The sequence below is a fragment of the Pinus tabuliformis genome, chromosome 9, assembly GCF_031772625.1.
Source record: "Pinus tabuliformis cultivar Carrire ecotype Pingquan chromosome 9, CPIR1, whole genome shotgun sequence".
Lineage (NCBI taxonomy): Eukaryota > Viridiplantae > Streptophyta > Pinopsida > Pinales > Pinaceae > Pinus > Pinus tabuliformis.
This window is the reverse complement of record NC_142307.1, coordinates 1,394,024,505-1,394,045,191: the sequence shown is the minus strand read 5'-3', so window position 1 is coordinate 1,394,045,191 and position 20,687 is coordinate 1,394,024,505.

Here is a 20,687-nt window from a genome sequence, read left to right as displayed (position 1 = left end):
TGTTCCTAAAAAATTGAACTTCCTCACAATATGAGGAAGGATAATTATTATTCATTAAATTTGTCAGATTAGCTTCCTCATCTAATTGTGAGAGAGTAAATATTGATTTCATATCATCAAAGTCTTGATTATCATCATCTATCCAATTTTAACTTTCTACTTCAGTTATTGATTTTGCAAGTGGATATGATGTGAATTTCTTAGTGGAGTTTCAATCAGAAATATACATGTCACCGGATCTACAACTTATAAATGCATTAATTATAGTTAGCCAAGGTCTACCAATGATTAATGAATGGCCTCCTAAATTATTCTTGGGAGTTAAGCTCATGAAATCCACAGGATATTCCAAAGAATCTAGAGAAACAAACACATGTTCTAATATACCATTTGGTTTGATAACAAACCTATCTGCTAATTGTAACAATGTAGGGGTATATTGAAGATTATGAAACTTCCATTGTCTGTTTACTCATAATATTGATGGTTGCTCCTAGATCAATCAAAGTGTTTGGAATCTCAATACCATTGATATGAATTTTTATAATAGGGCTACCTGGATCTAGATATTTTTGAACAATTGGTTTCCCCATCATAATATCAACAATTTTTCCTACCAATTGGATTTTTTTGACATATTTTCCTTTTCTTCCTAGTTTTCTAATGCATACCTCCTTAATATTTTTTGAAAATATTGGTATTTACTTTATAGCTTGAAGCACAGGAATTTTGATGCAAATATTCTCAAGTTCATCTAACATATCGTAGTCTGGTAAAACAATTTTCCTTTGTATTCCTTTATCAATTTTGAGTTGTTCAGGAAAAGGTGGATCCTGTAAGGAAATAGAATGTTGTTTTACTAGAGGAACTATAGGATCTTGTTTCATTTGCTCATCCTTTTATTGTACATGAATATCTTCCTTTATAGGTGTATTTTCTTAATCAAGAACTTCATCCAATTTATATTTTTTGATGGCAACTTCTAGTGACTTATTTTCCAAAACCCTACCATATCTAAGTTGAAAATCAGTTCGACCTAATGGGGTTATCACACAAACTTGAAACTATTGACCTTCAACATTATAAACAACATGTTGCTTTTTATTATTTGTATTTGGCAGCGGTTGAGCAGGTAGTTGATTGGATTTTTGAGGAAATGGTAATGAAAATTGATGATTTGGGTTTTGAAATTGAGGGGGTTGATTTGGTTGAGGAGAATAATATTGTGGTGGAAAATAAGAATAAGTTTGTTGGAATTGAGGATATTGGGTATATTGAAGATTTTTTCCGTAAGGATTTTCCCAACCTTGTACCCAAGATGGATTTTGAGGTTGGGGGACCAAGGTTTCCAAGGCATGGGTGTAGACCAGTTATTTTTTTGTTGTGCATATGATTGAGTATTCAAACCTTGATTCATATTTTATAGTTGATTTTTCCATGGTATTTTAGCAATCAAACAAAGTGATTACCCTTGGCTTGTTCCAACCTCATCTTAAAAAAAACTTTAAGACCGGGTTTTGAGGGGCATTCCTTTGTATTATGCTTTTCATCACGTTGACACAAATTTCTATACTATCAAGGGGACATTCTCCCAAGTCATTTTTTTCCTACATTTGGGATAGAAAATAGATAATGCAACATTCTCAACTTTTTGCTTGTTTGTATCTTAAGAGTATCTAGTTTCTTGATAAGACTCCCAAGGATATTTGTTTTGATATTATCAAGCAAATTTCCTATTTCATCTCTACTTATTGTTCCAGCTTCAAATTTAATAATTCTAGACATAACAGGGTCTCTTGATTTTTTACCAGTTCTAGCCTTGCCCCTTGAAATATGTTTACACAAATCAAAAATTTCACAAAATGAAAGTTGAGAAACATCTCCTTTTCCCATTAAATTGAGAAGATCAATCCATTCATATATGATGGAATGCAACAAAAAATATTTTAATGTTTCATCATCTAGGTCATGCATCTTATCCCTTTTTACATTATAGGGAAATTTTTCAACTAGGTCTTTAAGGCTTTCATCCTCTTTCTGAATCATCTTAAAGACTTTATCCTTAAGGTTATGGGGCACACAATAGTCCTTATATTTTTCTAAGAACACTTTTTTCATTTCTTCCCATGTTATAATAGTATGTGTTCCTAGTACCATTAACCATTTAAGTGATCCATCTTTAAGAGTAGACGGAAATAATTTCAATTTTTGAGGATCAAGTAAGTAGTCATAAGATCTACATAAAACTTCAAAATTAAAAAGAAATTTTTATGGATCCTCATTTATTAAACCATGGAAATTAGGGGTGGTAGTGGGTGAAATGTTTTTCATTGTAGTTGTGGCGTTGTTGTGGCCACCAACAACCCCCCTCCTTATTTAGTATTAGCAATAACACTAAGTAAGTGGGGACCCTTAGTAAAAATTCAAAAATTCAATTAAAACTCATGTATTTTACTCCTTAAGAAAACATCGCATCGCGCAAAGACCGATAGGACATTTCCTTATGAGTAAAAATGATAAACTACGAAAGTGCGACGCGAATTTCATCGCATCACATGTATTAAGAAACACTCATATTGGAATAACCTTAAAAAATCGCCGATGACAGATATGCGATATCGCAATATCGCAAAAAAAAACACATAACCATTTAACGATTATAACAATCTTGCGATAGCGTGATGCAGCGATCTGCGATCTGCGATTCTGCGATAAGCGCGATCGGGCAACCCTACGATAACACATCTTAATGAAATATGCGATAATGCGATACTACGATAATGCGATACTGCGATAATGCGATACTGCGATGATGCGATGCTGCGATGCGAATCGCAGAAACTGTCCATCGCAGATTTTCCCCGGCTCAACATTCAAGAAAAGTTGTCCATAAACCAAAAATTGGATACGCGCTTTAATGAAAATTAATGAATGATACGCCAAGTGTTAATGAAGGAGAGTTTTGTGTTTTTCAAAGAGTCAGTTCACGTCAAGTGGCATGTTTTTGTACATCCGTAGAGTGTAAAACCTTCTTGTCGATTTTTATTATCATTACTCTCTCCTCATGTGTGAACTGCAGGAATGAAAAACAGAAACAACATGAAGCAATGTGCAGGAAGCAATAAAGGAAAACGGTAAATCTCCAATGCTCGGAAACAGAGAAGAGATGCTCTCATAAACGGATATCGCATGCAACAGAGCCGCAAATTCACAGAGCGCTGCTGAGCTATCCATTACAGATCTTTCAGTCACAGCCATGGTTGAATGAGTAGTTGAACAATGCTGATATCAAAAGGCGATTTAATGCTCAAGGTCAGAAGCTCACGAAAGCAGCATGTTTACAAAATTTTGAAGCTTATACCCGGTGAAGGAAAAGGCGCTAAAGGCGAAAAATGCAGTAGAAAGGCCCGGATCAAAGAACGGAGGCAGTTTCCGATGCGTGATTAGTGCCTAGCACTAATCGCGCATCGGAAAGAAAATTTCTCAAAAAGCAAAGTCCCTAACTGCTCAGTCACTCGTAAGCCCGAAAAACGCAAGAAAGCAAAGGCAGAAGCAATTCAAGGATTAACCAAGTGGAACTTGGATTATTACTGAGCATACACAGTAAATCCACATAGCCAGAGGATGATTCTCACGGATATCTTCTATTTTGCTGAAAAGATGGTGCCAGCTCTTACCATTTATGTTTGCTTAGCTCAACCAAAAGCGGAAGACAGTCAGCCGACTCTACCCAGGCAAATATTTAATGCTTGCAACATTAAGGAGCAAATGCAGAAATAAGTTAGATATTGGATTTAATTTTTAGAAATAGTTTTTCTTAGAAAAAGGGTGGTCATTTAAACCTTATCCTGAATCTGTGTAATTAAGTTATTTAGTTAGTAGTATTTAAACCCTTCTCATGCATTTAGAGAAGGGTCCAGAAATTTATCAAAAACTTGTCCTCAGAACATGCACTTTTGCACCCTCAGAGGAGGTTTTGGTGAATGAATGGATAAAGATTTGTTGATGTTTGCATTTGATATCTGCTATTGATGTTGCATTTCTGTACTCTTAGTAGATGTTAGAGCAAGGAGAGATAAATCATTGTTGCTTGAAGCTTATGAGTAGGACCAATCATAAATGGTACTTTTATCTCTTGACCATTTCTGCTTATATGTTAAAGTGATATATAGTTTTTAGTTGTTTATATGTTATTGCATGAATGCTTGAGTTATCATTTGGCACTTTTGTACGGTGGTAGCTATTTATTTATGTTTAATGCATGAATAGCTCATTATGCGATATGTTGTTCACAACTGTTTCGCCTAACTTTTTATGCGAAGTAGTTCATCTTAATTGATTTCCTTTCCTATAATCGCTGAATGATCTTTATTACCAGTTGTTATTTGAAATCTCTTTAGATCGCATAATAGAAGAATTACACCCCGGGTTAGCATAGATTTAGATGTGTTGTTTATTAGATTACAATAGCATAGAATTAGATTAAAGTTTGAATTAGAATAGCTTAGATAGGAACTATTAGATCAGCAACATCCAATTCTACACACACACACACCCATAGATTGGGAAACTGGTCCCATTATCCCCAGTCGGACCCGCTATACCAAACGGATAAGGAGCTGCCAACCAAGGTCCGGACCAGGCGAGTATCCCCCTTGTTGTCAACCTGATTTTCGGGGCTTCAACATATTTGGCACTAGAAGGAGGGCCTAAACTATGAATGGCAAGTAAATCCAAATCTGAATACCATTCTGAGAGTAAATCTCCCTCATCATCTCCCCTGACTTCCCCATTACATTTAAATCCAGAGTCAGAAGTCGCTCGAGTATCAACCGCTGCTACACACCCTGATATTTCAGAACAATCTACCGTAGAACTTCCTGAAGTCGAATCACTGATTCACAAACTTCAGCGATTTTCCATTTCTCCTCAGAGGTCTGATAAATCTCAAGGCAGTGTGACTTCGCAGTACAACCCTGCTCATCCCCTGACCAGGCTAAAGAGTGAAAAGTTTGGCGTCCAGCCAACCAAATTACCTCTTCCCACCAGGAATAGAGCGAGGAAATCACCGCAAGATTCTGACAGTGAGACTCTTTCGTCAGCATCTTCCATCTCAACTACTTCACCGCGAAGTCAACCATCCACACCTCCACTCCAGATCATAGTCCATCTGTCCACTGGAACCCCCACAACCCCTCTTCAATCATCTACAATCGTAGTATCCTCATCCTCCCAGCCACAGGGATAATCTTTTGCACTTTCCTCTATTAGCAGTTCAACGATGGCCCAGTCTCCATGGAATAACCCTGGGGCAGTCTTAATGCCTGCACCCTTCAGTCAAATACCGGCCCATCCTGAGAAATGGCTGCCTAAATTCAATCCCGAGGCAGGCATGCTAGCAGAAGAGCACATAAACAACTTCATGCTTTCCATTAATCTCAATGGAGTTACTAATGAAGATGTTGTTGTTCGGCTTTTTCCTTATACACTGCAAGGAACAGCCGGGTCATGGTACTTTTCATTACCCTCCGGATCCATTACAATTTGGGACATCTTCCAGGACCAATTCCTAACCAAGTTTGGTGATGACAGGTCGACGGCAACGTTAATCAATGACCTATCCAATCTTAAAGCCGAAGCTAGAGAGCCTATCAAGGATTTCAATTTACGGTTCAACAAAATTTTCAACAAAATTCCTATTGCTTCCCAGCCTAGTGAAGAAGTACGATGTGAATGGTATATCACCGCTCTACCATCAAACATAGAAATCTTCATGGACAGGGCAAATAAAATAACCTTAGCTGATAACATGAAAGAAGCGATAGCAGTAGAGAAACGAATAATAGCCCTGGAAAAGAGATCCGCGATAGAGGAACGTAAGTCCAAAAAAGTCACCTTCAAGGAAGACTCCAAGAAGAAACAAGCAAAAGATCCTTTTGATTTGGAAGGATTGCAAAAAGTTCTAAAGACCATGTCCAATGAGATGGTCGACATAAAAAAGCAAGTAGCAGAAAATTCTTCGAAAAAGCCCTACAGAGCTTTTAAAAGAGGTCCTTCAATGGATGCAAAGCCACCTAATTCCATTTCAAATGTTGAATCCAAGGAAGAGGAAGAGGAAATTGCCACTGAAGGGAAGACTGATGATGAAGAAGTTGTGGAATTACAAGGAATGTGGGATTTCATCCTCCCACAAGAAGAAGATCAAGAAGTATTTCCAGTTAGCACACGAAGCAAAAATCAGCTTGATCCTCCCCAAACTACCCCTAAGCCGAAGAGCGCAAGCTCTGCAACAAAGGATAAAGTCGCAACAAAGAAAACGACATCTAAAGCGACTCAAACTAGCCCAGTCCAAGCAGATGAAACAACTCCATCTAAAACACTGATAGTGTCGGATGAAATGGAGTACAATATTATTGATGACATGAAGAAGACTAGGGCTAATATCACTCTTTACGAACTGAGCAAGTTGAAACATCAACAGAAGATAATGATGAAAGAATTACATGCCATGCCAGTTGCACCTTTTCCTGCCGTTGTACTTTCTCAAGCTTCCCATAACATGGGAAGACCTCCAACTACCGCGATCAATAAGATTGATCCAAATGACATCGCCTTAATTGGAGGAAGGTCAAGATCTCACACTCCCCCGTTTCTCCTTACTTATGAAATCTTCAACAAAAATGTGCACAATTGTTTGGTAGATTTCGATGCTTCATCGAATATTTTACCCAAATCTATATGTGCCAAGTTAAATGTTCAACCACAGAAATCTGCAGTGCGCATAGTTCAGCTAGATCGATCTCAAGTCGAAGTGATTGGCGAACTAAATCAAGTAACCATAAGATTGTCATCCAACCCAAAGGTATGTCAGGTTATTGACATTCTAGTTGCCGATATCCCAGAATTCTATGGCTTAATTCTTAGCAGGGATTGGTCAGAAAAACTCCATGGATACTTCGCAACCGACTGGTCGCACATGTGGCTGCCCTACAATGGTAAACCGAATCAAATAAAAGTTGAACGAGAGCTACACTAGAAGTACATAGTAACGTAGTTAGAGGGAGAAAATTAACCAGTAGTGTATAACAGCAGCATCATTGGCAATTACTCGGTAGATTCTTTCCTCGGCAATTTCAATGCTCATGTGTCACCCTATTTAGAACACTCTTTTTTGTCCTAAGTCGAAAATTTTTCTCGAACTGATAGTTCGAAATGTATCAATTTTTTAGATAAACCTGTAAATAAATATTTGTTTTGGAAATTATTTTTTGATGGTTCTAGATCTAACGAAGGAGCAGGAGCAGGATGTGTTCTAATTAGTCCAGAAGTAGAGAAAATCATGCTCACATGCAGACTCGAATTCGATTGCACAAACAATACATCAGAATACAAGGTTTTGGTTCAAGGCCTGTACAAAGCAATCGTGTTAGACATCAAGTATCTTCAAGTTTTTGGAGACTCTGAGATTGTGGTTAAACAGGTACGTAACACTATACATTGCTTATCAGGTCACTTAAAACACTATCAATCTTTAGTACAAGATCTGACTGAGCATTTCATAGCATTTAATATTTCTTCAATCCCCAGACTCCAAAACGCAAGTGCAGACCATTTGGCTAATGTAGCTTCTAAGCTTATTCCATCCGAAGATTTTAGTCCAGATAGATTCTCAATAGAATTAATCTTTAGACTGTCCATTCCTGACAACATCACAAATTGGAGAGTATTCAATGACGATCCTGATATCGTAAATTTCCTTACGTCTGAAGGATCCTACTCCAATCAAATAATTGACGAAGACCAGCACGATCGACAATTGCAACAAAATAGCACTAATAATGCTATACCTAAGTCGGTGGTCAAGTTAGAAGACTTATACGATTTGAAAGATTGGTTTAATAGGTCTACCAATTCAAAACTCTACAGTTCAACCTTGAACTACGAATTAGTAAACCTAGCGACCGATGCTAAGCCACAAAACATTAATCTAGGCCTCGGCCTAGCCCCTGAAGAGAAACTAGCGTATATTCGTCTTTTGAGACAATATAAAAATGTTTTTGCTTGGAATTATGATGAGCTGAAAACATACGACACTTCCATCATCCAGCATACTATTCCCATGATCGATAATGAAAAACCTGTCCAACAAAAGCTGAGAAAGATCCACCCCAATTTAGAAAATCAGATAAAAACTGAGCTCAATAAGTTACTGAAAGCCAGGATAATCTTTCCCGTCAGACATTCCAAATGGGTCTCCAATATGGTACCCGTTAGAAAGAAAAACGGAGATATTAGGATTTGCATTGACTTTCGGAACCTTAACAAAGCCTGTCAAAAAGATAATTTTCCTCTACCACCCATGGAGCAGATACTGCAGGCAGTGGTGGGCTCAGAATTAATGTCTTTCTTGGATGGATTTTTAGGATACAATCAAGTGTTGGTACATCCTGATGATCAGTTGAAAACCACATTCAGAACTAAATGGGGCACATACGCATATCGAAAGATTCCATTTGGTTTAATTAATGCTGGTGCCACATTTCAGAGAGCCATGGACATCGCATTCAAAGGTTTAGTCAATAAATCTGTAGTAATTTATTTCGATGATATAACAGTGTACTCGAAGAAGCGAAGCGACCATCTCAAAGACCTAAAACAAATATTTCAACGATGTTTAAGGTATGGAATTTCACTTAACCCAAAGAAATCTTTTTTCGCACTAAGGGAAACTTTTAGGATTCATAGTGTCAAAATCCGGTATTCACATTGATCCTGACAGAATCAAAGAAATTTCTGAAATATCCCTACCTCATAACAAAAAAGCCATGCAATCTTTCCTTGGTCAAATCAATTTTGTAAAGAGATTCGTTCCAGATTTTTCATGAATCATGTCTCCTTTGCAAACCATGATTAAAAAGAATTCAAATTTTAAATGGGGTCAAGATGAACATGAAGCATTCAACTTGATCAAGCAAGCTATTATTAATGCTCCATCTTTAGCAACCCCGAATTTTTCAGAACCTTTTATTTTATACACATTTGCCTCAAATAAGTCATATGTTGCGATTCTAACTCAAGCAAATCAAGAAAAAGTCGAAGCTCCAATTGCGTTTTTTAGCTCAAATTTATAGGGTGCTAAACTCAATTATTCAGATGTGGAGAAACAAGCTTATGCTGTTTTCAAAGCAGTCAAATACTTCAAACCTTTCTTACTTAAAACCCATACTAAGATCATAGTACCGTTTCTAGCGGTAAGGAATCTTCTAGTACAGAAGGACGTGGGTGAGAAAAGGGCCAATTGGGTTACTGCCTTACAAGAATATGACCTTGAGATTAAACCAGCAAACATTGCAAGAGGTCAAGGCTTCTGCAAAATGCTGGCTGGAGCATCGCAAATTTCTGAAATTCCATCTGAAGAGGTACAAATGTGTGAGGTAAGCCTAAATGATGCAGAATCACTATATGCTAATATCATTTATGATCTTAAAAATGGGTATGCTCCTTCACACCTTGACCATACTAAGAAAAGAGCCCTAAGGTTGAAAGCTAAGCAATATCAGCTCATAATTGATATTCTTTTTAGAAAAAATTATGATTATGTTCTTCTTAGGTGTCTTGAGAAAGCTGAAGCTGAAAAAGTTTTGCAGGAACTCCACGATGGGCCAGCAGGCGGACACTACGCTGGAGATGCTACTGCACATAAAATCTTACGCGCAAGATATTACTGGCCCACGTTGTTCAAAGACTCGCACAGTTACGTGAGAAGATGTCAAGTCTGCCAAACTACTGCTGGAAGACAAAAGAAGTTGTCCCTGCCACTACAGCCGGTAAACATCGAGCAACCTTTCAGTCAGTGGGGCTTGGACATAATAGGTGAGATCGTTCCTCACTCTTCTAAGCAGCATAGATACATCCTCACAGCAACAGATTATTTTACTAAATGGGTAGAAGCAGTTCTGCTCAAGACGGCTAATTCTGAAAATATCATTGAGTTCATAGATCAATTTATAATCACCAGGTTTGGATTGCCATCCGCTTTAATGTTTGATAATGCATCATACTTTTCTGGAAATGAAATGACTGAATTTGCACTTAAAAGAGGATTCAAACTCAAATATTCGGCCAATTACTACCCGCAAGGTAATGGGTTAGCTGAGTCAACAAATAAAACCTAATCAGGATCATTAAAAGAAAAGTTGACCAAAATCAAAAGAATTGGCACAAGGCTTTGATATATGCTTTATGGGCAGATAGGATAACGCAAAAAGCTTCTATCGGCACTTCTCCCTTTAATTTAGTTTATGGGAAAGAAGTGGTTCTTCTGACTCACTTAGCCATTCCTTCTTTGTCTTTAGTACAATACATTGATGAAGTACCCGCTTCCTCCTTATAGCTAAGACAAATGGAAATAATTAAATTAGAAGAACAACGAGAACAAGCCAGGAAAACACATGCTCATCATCAAGCACTGGTAAAATCCTCTTTTGATTCAAACATAATTACCAGAAAAGATTTTCAGCTGGGAGATTTAGTTTTAAAGTGGGACAAGGCTCATGAAGAAAAGGGCAAACATACAAAATTTCAAAGGATGTGGCTTGGTCCTTTTCAAATTGTTGAAGTCATAGGTCCATCAACATTTGTGTTACAGGATTTAGTAGGCAAGAGGGATCCTTTGCCTGTTAATGGACAAATTCTCAAGAAATATTTTCCATAGAAGATTATTCTTCTATTTTTTGTAGAATAGTTTTTCTTTTTTATAATAAAACCCATTGTGAATGGTTACATTAGGAATTTATGGAAAAAGACACCAATTCTCTTTCATATTTTGAACTTTTCGCTTGTATAAATAGCAAATCTTTTTGAAAACTGATCTTTATTATTGACAGATACAGTTAAAAACTTTAGCCTAGATATGATACTAGTTTCAACTTGAAATAATTTGATGAAAGCAACCTTTAGTGAAGAAATTGTTTTATCTCAGTACAATGAAAGGTATCAATAACAAAATAAAGATTCTCTGTAGAACAGTTGTTTCCAAAAACTCTATTATTTTCGTCCAGAGCTATCTTAAGGAAACAATGACTTCCTCCCTGCTAAGGAAAATCGCAGCTTTCAGAGGAATAATCCAAGGATACACTTTATCTTGAAGAATGAGAGGTCTCATCACGAGCCAGCTTATCATGATCACAGATATTATAACTTGCTGACTTTTCCAATACTGTCCACCACAACAGGGCAATGACTCAAGATTGTTGCAATCAAAAGACAAGGGGTCTCATCACGAGCCAGCTTGTTCAGCAAAGTTATAAATCAAGTGAATGACTGTGTCATAATTTGGCTACCAAACCAAGACATTGTTCTTTAAGAATAAAAAGAAAATCAAAGCAATAAGTGTGGATATGGATTTTTCTTTGAAATTTGTAGGTCACCTTAAGTACGATACAGGATCATTGTTGGGTAACAGGTAACCCTGTCGAGGCTATAAATGCCTGCTGGCAGCAGAGGCTCTAGCTACGACAAATGAGCATATTTAAAACTGGTTTACAAAGGAGACTTTGTTTTATCTCTACAAAACCAAGTAATGGCTGATGTAAATACAAGGACTAGCCTGAGGTAGCAAATAATTAGAGTAGAAAGAGGTTGAAACAAAATATCATTGACAGTTTAGAGCATAATGTACTCTATCTTTCTATAACAAAGTTTAATTTTCTGAAAAATTTTATGTTTTGGAAGTTTGAAAAATTCAATAGAAAAACAGAGATAACTGGTTCTTCCAAGTGAATCGCCAAGTGTTGTGGCCATCAACAACCCCCCTCCTTATTTATTATTAGAAATAACACTAAATAAGTGGGGACCCTTAGTAAAAATTCAAAAATTCAATTAAAACTCATGTATTTTACTCCTTAAGAAAACATCGCATTGCGAAAAGACCGATAGGACATTTCCTTATGAGTAAAAATGATAAAGTGCGAAAGTGCGATGCGAATTTCATCGCATCGCATGTATTAAGAAACACTCATATTGGAATAACCTTAAAAAATCGTCGATGGCCGATATGTGATATCGGATATCGCAATATCACATAAAAAACACATAACCATTAAACGATTATAACAATCTTGCGATAGCGTGATGCAGCGATCTGCGATCTTGCGATCGCACAATACAGCGATCTGCGATTCTGCGATAAGCGTGATCGGGAAACCCTGTGATAACACATCTTAATAAAAAATGCGATAATGCGATACTGCGATGATGCGATGCTGCGATGCGAATCGCAGAAACTGTCCATTGCAGATTTCCCCTGGCTCAACATTCAAGAAAAGCTGTCCATAAACCAAAAATTGGATATGCGCTTTAATGAAAATTAATGAACGATACGCCAAGTGTTAATGAAGAACAGTTTTGTGTTTTTTGAAGAGTCAGTTCACATCAGGTAGCATGTTTTTGTACATCCGTAGAGTGTAAAACCTTCTTGTCGATTATCATTACTCTCTCCTCATGTGTGAACTGCAGGAATGAAAAACAGAAACAACATGAAGCAATGTGCAGGAAGCAATAAAGGAAAAGGGTAAAGCTCCAATGCTCGGAAACAGAGAAGAGATGCTCTCATAAACGGATATGCATGCAACAAAGCCGCAAATTCGCAGAGCGCTGATGAGGTATCCATTACAGATCTTTCAGTCACAGCCATGGTTGAATGAGTAGTTGAACAATGCTGATATCAACAGGCGATTTAACGCTCAAGGTCAGAAGCTCATGAAAGCAGTATGTTTACAAAATTTTGAAGCTTATACCTAGTGAAGGAAAAGGCGCTAAAGGCGAAAAATGCACCAGAAAGGCCCGGATCAAAGAACGGAGGTAGTTTTCGATGCGCGATTAGCGCCTAGCGCTAATCGCGCATCGGAAAGAAAATTGCTCAGAAAGCAAAGTCCCTAACTGCTCAATCACTCGTAAGCCCGAAAAATGCAAGAAAGCAAAGGCAAAAGCAATTCAAGGATTAACCAAGTGGAACTTGGATTATTACTGAGCATACACAGTAAATCCACATAGCCAGAGGATGATTCTCACGGATATCTTCTATTTTGTTGAATAGATGGTGCCAGCTCTTACCCTTTCTGTTTGCTTAGCTCAACCAAAAGCGGAAGACAGTCAGCCGACTCTACCCAGGAAAATATTGAATGCTAGCAACATTAAGGAGCAAATGCAGAAATAAGTTAGATATTAGATTTAATTTTTAGAAATAGTTTTGCTTAGAAAAAGGGCGGTCATTTAAACCGTATCCTGAATCTGTGTAATTAAGTTATTTAGTTAGTAGTATTTAAACCCTTCTCATGCATTTAGAGAAGGGTCCAGAAATTTATCAAAAACTTGTCCTCAGAACATGCACTTTTGCACCCTCAGAGGAGGTTTTGGTGAATGAATGGATCAATATTTGTTGATGTTTGCATTTGATATCTGCTACTGATGTTGCACTTCTGTACTCTTAGTAGATGTTAGAGCAAGGATAGATAAATCATTGTTGCTTGAAGCTTATGAGTAGGACCAGTCATAAATGGTACTTTTATCTCTTCACCATTTATGCTTATATGTTAAAGTGATATACAGTTTTTAGTTGTTTATATGTTATTGCATGAATGCTTGACTTATCATTTGGCACTTTTGTACGGTGGTAGCTATTTATTTATGTTTAATGCATGAATAGCTCATTATGCAATATGTTGTTCACAACTATTTCGCCTAACTTTTTATGCGAAGTAGTTCATCTTAATTGATTTCCTTTCTTATAATCGTTGAATGATCTTTATTACTAGTTGTTATTTGAAATCTCTTTAGATCGTATAATAGAAGAATTACACCCTGGGTTAGCATAGATTTAGATGTGTTGTTTATTAGATTACAATAGCATAGAATTAGATTAAAGTTTGAATTAGAATAGCTTAGATAGGAATTGTTAGATCAGCAACATCCAATTCTACACACACACACCCATAGATTTGGAAACTGGTCCCATTATCCACAGTCGGACCCGCTATACCAAGCGGATAAGGAGCTACCAACCAAGGTTCGGACCGGGCGGGTATCCCCCTTGTTGTCAACCCGATTTTCGGGGCTTCAACAGGCGCCTTCATCAAAAATAGGAACTCCATAAGGATCTGGTTCTCCTCTACCACCTCTACCACCTTGTCCTCTATTTCCTCCTCTGCCTCTTCCACCTCTAACCCTAAGTTCACCATTTACATTATGTACTTCTCCTTACCATTCCATTGTATACTCCTCAAAGCTAATATAAGGTTCTATAATAGGATTATATAACTCTTCTTTTGTTTCCTCTATTAATGGTATATTAAAACAAGTTTCCTCTTCTTCATCGTTAGCAACCTCTACTTCTTGTCCTAAACATTTTCTCTTGTCTATTGTAGCTCCTAGAGACAACCCATGAGTTGAGAAGAGACCAGTGCCTAGGACATCTTGATGAGTGTTTTGAAGATCATATGGGAGTTTATATCACACTCAGTATTTAATATTTTTTGAGAAAAAATTGAATCAAAACCTTCCTTGAGAGGATGAATGCAAAAACTTGATGTAAACTATTACTCGCAGAAGCATTAAAATTAGATTAATAGCGGCCAACATCACATGAACTTATAGTTTACCGGTCATTATAGTATATTTGGTAGAAGACTTGACCAAGAGGGAATATCATTACACAAAGCTTAAATCTAAGAATCCTATGCATCAAGATTCAGAGTGAAATGGATGAAACAAAGAATCGAATGGAATGCAAAGATACATGGAGTGCATTTTAAGGGTCAGATTTCATATCAATATAGGCATCTTTCATCGACATTAGACTTAGATGAATCCATAAATTCATGAAAACACTTCCAGAAACTACTATTACATGTCATATGAGAAGAATAATAAGAACATATGGAACAAACACAGAAAGAGTACATACTACAGGTTTAGATGAGTTAGAATCGCCAAAAATTTGTATTAATCTTCCATAGAGCATAAATTTCATAGGAAGCTTAGAGTACTTATCTCTTGGAAAAAAATAAATTTTGAACCCTTGGTTTTGTATCATAATTGTTTTTATAGGGCCTGAGAGGGGGAGCCCGTTACAAAATATGCCTTCTTGATTTCTCACAATGAATCATCGTAGAAAAATATCAATGTGATCCATGGCATAGTGCTACTAACTGAACTCTAACTGACTGACTGAAAATAAAATATTTACATAAAACAGGAAATTAAAGTTTCATGGTCGACACGATCTACAATATCTCTAGTCATGATAGGAAGGTTATGGAGGCAGCGTTGATGGTTCAATGATTTGGAGCACAGGAGGGTTGACAAACTGCTCACATATTTTCCACAATGCTAGCACTGGTAGATGTGCTTGAAAGAACCATTGATATGAAATTTTGAGGTTGGTCAGACCTGTGTAATTCAGTCTAGGACAAAACAAGGTCTTTACCATCCCCAACAGTTGAAAATCCCTCTTCAGATAGTTTACCACAGTATTTCCCTTTAAAGTGGCATTCTTCTCATGGGAAGAGCCTACTTTTATTTTTGCCTCCACTAGTGGTTGACAGTATTGTTCCCATTGGATCAACACTCTCCAAAAGTCCCAGTAGTTGGGCAACCTTGCTTTAACAACCCTCTCAAATTCAGCATTAAAATTGGCCACATCCTTTGTTACCACCTCTAGGCACTCCTCAGCTTTGACTCTATCTTCCCCCTTCTCCTTATGGAAAAATTTGAAGATATCCATGATAGCAGTTACTCTTTCCACCATGTCTATGGGCCTCAACTCAATGAGTGGCCTCTCATTCAAAAACTGAATGAAACTTTTGGGAATATGGGATTTCTTCCCTCCGTCCGCTTTGGATTATAGGATGAAATCTTCATAATCTTTGATTACAACTCTCTGTTCATCCATCAAGGTTATGTACTCCTAGTTGTTCCTTATCTCTTTAATGATCTCATCCCAGACCAGTTGCTTGGCATGTAGCAGAGACATGTTTCCTTTCATCTATGCCTTTCGCTTGAATATCTCCTGGTTTGCTGCATGTAGATTCTTACTGATGATGTTTTCATTTATCTTGGCAGTCTCCAACTGCTTCTCTTTCTGTGTTAGACTTCTCTGGGTAGCATCCAGATCGTTCCGCACCCATTTAAGCTCCCCTTCCGAAAGTTGGAATTCAATGAGGGTCTTGGTGAGTTGTTCAGTGGGGTTTTTAGGATCTTTAGGTGTAATTACTAGGATAGATATGTGTGTCTAAACTCATTTTCATCTATGTTTCCTACTGCTTAAGGGCTACTATTTCATTATTCCTTTCAATGAGATCTTTGGCTAGGATCTCCTTCTCTTCTTCTACCTGTGCAAGCTCTTTAGATTGAACATGCTCACTACCTGGCATCTTCAGCTTATGCCTTAGCTCCTGGATTTTTGTTTGGGAAATTTGAAGGAGGGCTTCGAAAGTAGTTTTATCCTCTTTATTCACATCTAGCTTCATGACCAGCTCCTTGAAGCTCTCATTCTGTTCTTTCTTGCTTCAACCTAGTTGCATCCTTTTCTAGCAGCTTCTCAACCATGTTGATAGTTATTGTGTTCCTGTTGGGCTCACTATATAACATCTCTCCAACCTGCCTGTGGAAATTTATCTTGTTTGAAAGGGGAACACTTATTAAATCCAGTGAAACATCAAAGCCTTTGAACTGAGATCCTAAAGGCAAAGACTGTGTCAGTGGATGCCGTAGTGAAAACTTGATTTGGTTTCTTTCTAAATCCATAAAAGCCAACAGTATGGTCTGGTATGGAATTGAGTGAGATGCCATTTTTTGTTGCATATCCTCCCTTTCCTTCTTATTTCTTTCTTAAATTTCGTTTCCAGTAGGCCAGTTTGACCCAGTAACAGTTGCACTTCCCTTTGCACCTAAAATAACTACCTTTGAGGAGGATGAGGTAGTAGTTTGTGATGGATACTAGAAGGTCACTTGGAAACCTAGGTGATATGGACTTGTTTCCACTAACCTAGGTTCAAGTTCCTCTTCTTTTGTATCTTAGGTTTTTACCTTTTTACCTGCATGTACATCCTCCATATTTTTATCTCCAATTTGGTCCATGGACCTCTTTTTTTCTTTGTCCTTGGTTACAGGAGTCTCGATCTCCATCTATGTATTCATAGGCCATGAATCAAGGTTATATTTCCATTTTATCTCAAGCCTATACTCATGTTCATAAGTTGAATCTTTTATCTTCTCCCTCCTTTGGGAAATGATGCCATGAGGGTCACAATGCTAGACATCCCCTAGGTCAAAATTCATCTTTTTGAGTAATGATTCAACTGCCTTGAAGGCAAGCCTAGAGTTGACAACAAAAGGCCCAATAGGCCTTTCAAATATAAACATATGTACCTTCTTTTCAGGGAAAATTGGACTTGATCCGCATTGAGGCTCTGATTAGTGAATTCTAGAGCAAATATCCCCATGGGCATGAACACAAGTAGGTGGTAAGGGGAAAGTTCACACCCAAAAACCCTAATCTATGTGTCATCCTCAAAAAAATACTAGTGCCCTACCCTGGAGTCTTTTCTAAGCTGAAGAATCTCTTTTTGTTGGGGGATAACTCTGGGGGGGAGAAAAACCATGGATAACCTTATATGTAATGGCCATATAAGTTGATATAAACTGAGATTAACCATCAAAATATAGCCTCTTCCTAACAACAATGTCCCAGTCAAACACATATTTCCTTTGCTTATTACCAACCATCAAGCTGAGGCCAAGGCACTCAAACTCATCCACATGAGTGTACACAAACAAATAGAACAATAGTGATTAGTATCTAAAGTAGGATGTGGTGGGAAAATCGTGTAGTTGAAATCTTATGCCCTCAGATAAGTAAGATGGAATATCAAATAAATGACTATGCTACATTATTTTCCTTAAAAAACTCAAGGTAGCTTTGTTCGCCATGATAACATCATCATCCCCAAGCAGATGAGAAAATATGAATAGGATGGTTTGGATGGACTCAACGAAAGGGGTGATAGGGAAGCTGTCAGCCATAAGCAGAGATTATAGGCCAGGGGCCATGACCATTTGCACGAAAGATTGTCGCTCATTGGCTAGGAGGGTAGAGTAATGATAAACTAGTGTGACATCAGCAAACTGTTGGGGTTCAAGAGAGTTGGGGTAAACCAGGGCCTTTTGAATCATCTCTATGATTACTTCGAGGATTTTGGCCCCATAGGAAGAAAAAAATCAATTCCTATGTTCAATGTAGACTATAGTCAACCAGGAGATGAATTCAGGAAAATGGTGCACGAAGAGTGGGATTTGATAATATAATACAAATTTAGCTACTCGGAATGGGTCTTCCCCCTTGACGTGGTTACTATACAAGTTGAAATGGAGGTCAGCAAGGTGGTAGGCATAGGTAGCGTCAGCAATTTTTTCCTCTATGTCCATGAGGGGGTCGATGGTGGAGGAGGGTTTGGCCTCACAAGTGTTTGGGTTCTCAGGAGCTGCCTTCTTCATATTTTATGGGTATCTGAAAAATTCACAGGTCGACAAGAGTGACTGTTTACCTAGTTTCCATGGAGTGGTTCAAAAATGAAATCGGGATGAGGTTCTTGGCTAGCTCAGAGCTCAAACAAAGTTCTAGATAGGTGACTGGCAGGAGAGCTTACACCAAGAACTAGCGAGAAATTTTGAAAATATAGGCAGGAAGGGTTTTCTTTTCATAGGTGAGGAGGACAATGGTCAGTTGATGTGGGATGAAGACATGGGAGGGACACATGGCTTGATTGGATTGGATGACAATGGGGACAAGTGTACATGAGAAGGGGCCAATAGAGTTACCGTTTTACATTTTGAATTCATGCTCGCTTGAAAAGGTGCCTGCTGATGGGGCCACGTAGTGCGTAGTCCCCACTCCCACCATCCTCTGGTGGGTCGAATAGCAAGATGACGGATCCCTTACTCTCCCCCCAGAATGGATCTGGATCGTTGGATCCAGGTCTGACTTTTCAACTCTGGGGGGAGGCGCTTTCTTATCACTCACACGGGTCACACACCCTCCCCCTCCCGAACTGCTTTTGCAGGGTAGTCGGATGGGGATGGAAGATGATCCACCTAGAAACCACTCGAGCTTTAACCAATGACGTGCCCGTACAAAAACGCCCCTCTTCCTTGTTGTGCTTTTCCAATAGGGGTCACGAGAGTAGTGTCTATGCTTTTAGACCTTCCACTATAGACCTAGGCCCTGATAGTGGCCCCCCATGGGTGATTTAAAATTGTTTTGACTTAGGGGTCTTACCAATTATTCCTTGGATGATTTAAAAGGAATTTTTAGATATGAGCCCTGGCTCTAATCTCTCAACTTCTTGGAACTGTTGATGAAGGGTAACAACATTGGCTCCAACTGGGGACAATGTATTGGATACAATGCACTGAGAACCTGCAAATTAGTGCCTTACTCCTTGGGCATGGAGTCATTTCATTCAAACTTTCATAAAACAAAAAAATAAATAGAAAATAGAAAGCAGTGATGGTTATTTACAAATGGCTCATCGGTATTTACAATGAATAGGAGTGGACCCTTTTAGTTTTGGAAGTAAAGCTTGAGAAACTACCCATTCACAGGCATCTCAAGCACTTTTCCTTCTAGATTTTCCTGTAATAAGGTATTGTTCCCTTTTTCCTTAGCAATCCTAAAAGGTACGAACCAGAGGGGATCAAATTTTCAATGCTTTCCTGTATCTTCCCTCCTTTCCCATCTCAATACTAAGCCTCTTAGTTGCAGATATCTGTCTTTTTCCTTTTTGTCAAACAAGGACTTCATTTTTTCTTGATAATTGATTAAATTCTTATTCACTTGTTCTCTGCTCTCTTGAAGTTCCACCAATTGATTTATCCTTCTAGTCAAAGCATTTGGCTCTTCCTCAATGTCTTGCAAGATTCTAGCCACTGACATAGCTAGTTGTATAGGAAAAATTGTTGCCTTTCCATAAACCAACTCAAAAGGGGATTTTCTAGTGGCTCTCTTGGTGGTAACCCTATTGGCCCATAAGGAAAATTTTAGTTGTGAATCCCAGTTCCTCTGATTTTCTGATATTGTTTTCTTTAGAATCCTTACCAGGGTTTTATTTGAGGATTCAGCCAATCCATTTTCTTGTGGATAATAGGTGGTGGAGTGGCCTACCACATTGTTGCATTTTTGGAAAAAATCTATAAATTTGGCTAACTTGAACACCTAAGAATTGTTAGTGAAAACCTTCTTGGGGCAGCCAAATCTGGTGAGGATGTTTTCCTCCATGAACTTAGTAACTACCACATTAGTTGCAATTCTTGTCGGGGTTGCTTCTACCCACTTAGTGAAGTAATCGGTAGCAGTGAGCATCCATTTTTGTTCACTGCTGGAAGGTGGATGCATTTCCCCAATGAAATCTAACCCCCAATGTCTAAAAGGTTCTTAAACAAAAAGAGGGATTAGAGAAAAAGGTGCTAATTTCTGTTTTTCGGCAAACATTTCACACTTCTCATAGGCTGAGACAAAAGTATGCACCTCACCAAATAGTTTGGGCCAGTAAAAACCTGCTATGAGGATCTTTTGTGCTATAGCCCTCCAACTGTAATGTCCTCCACATAGACAATTATGAAATTCATCCATA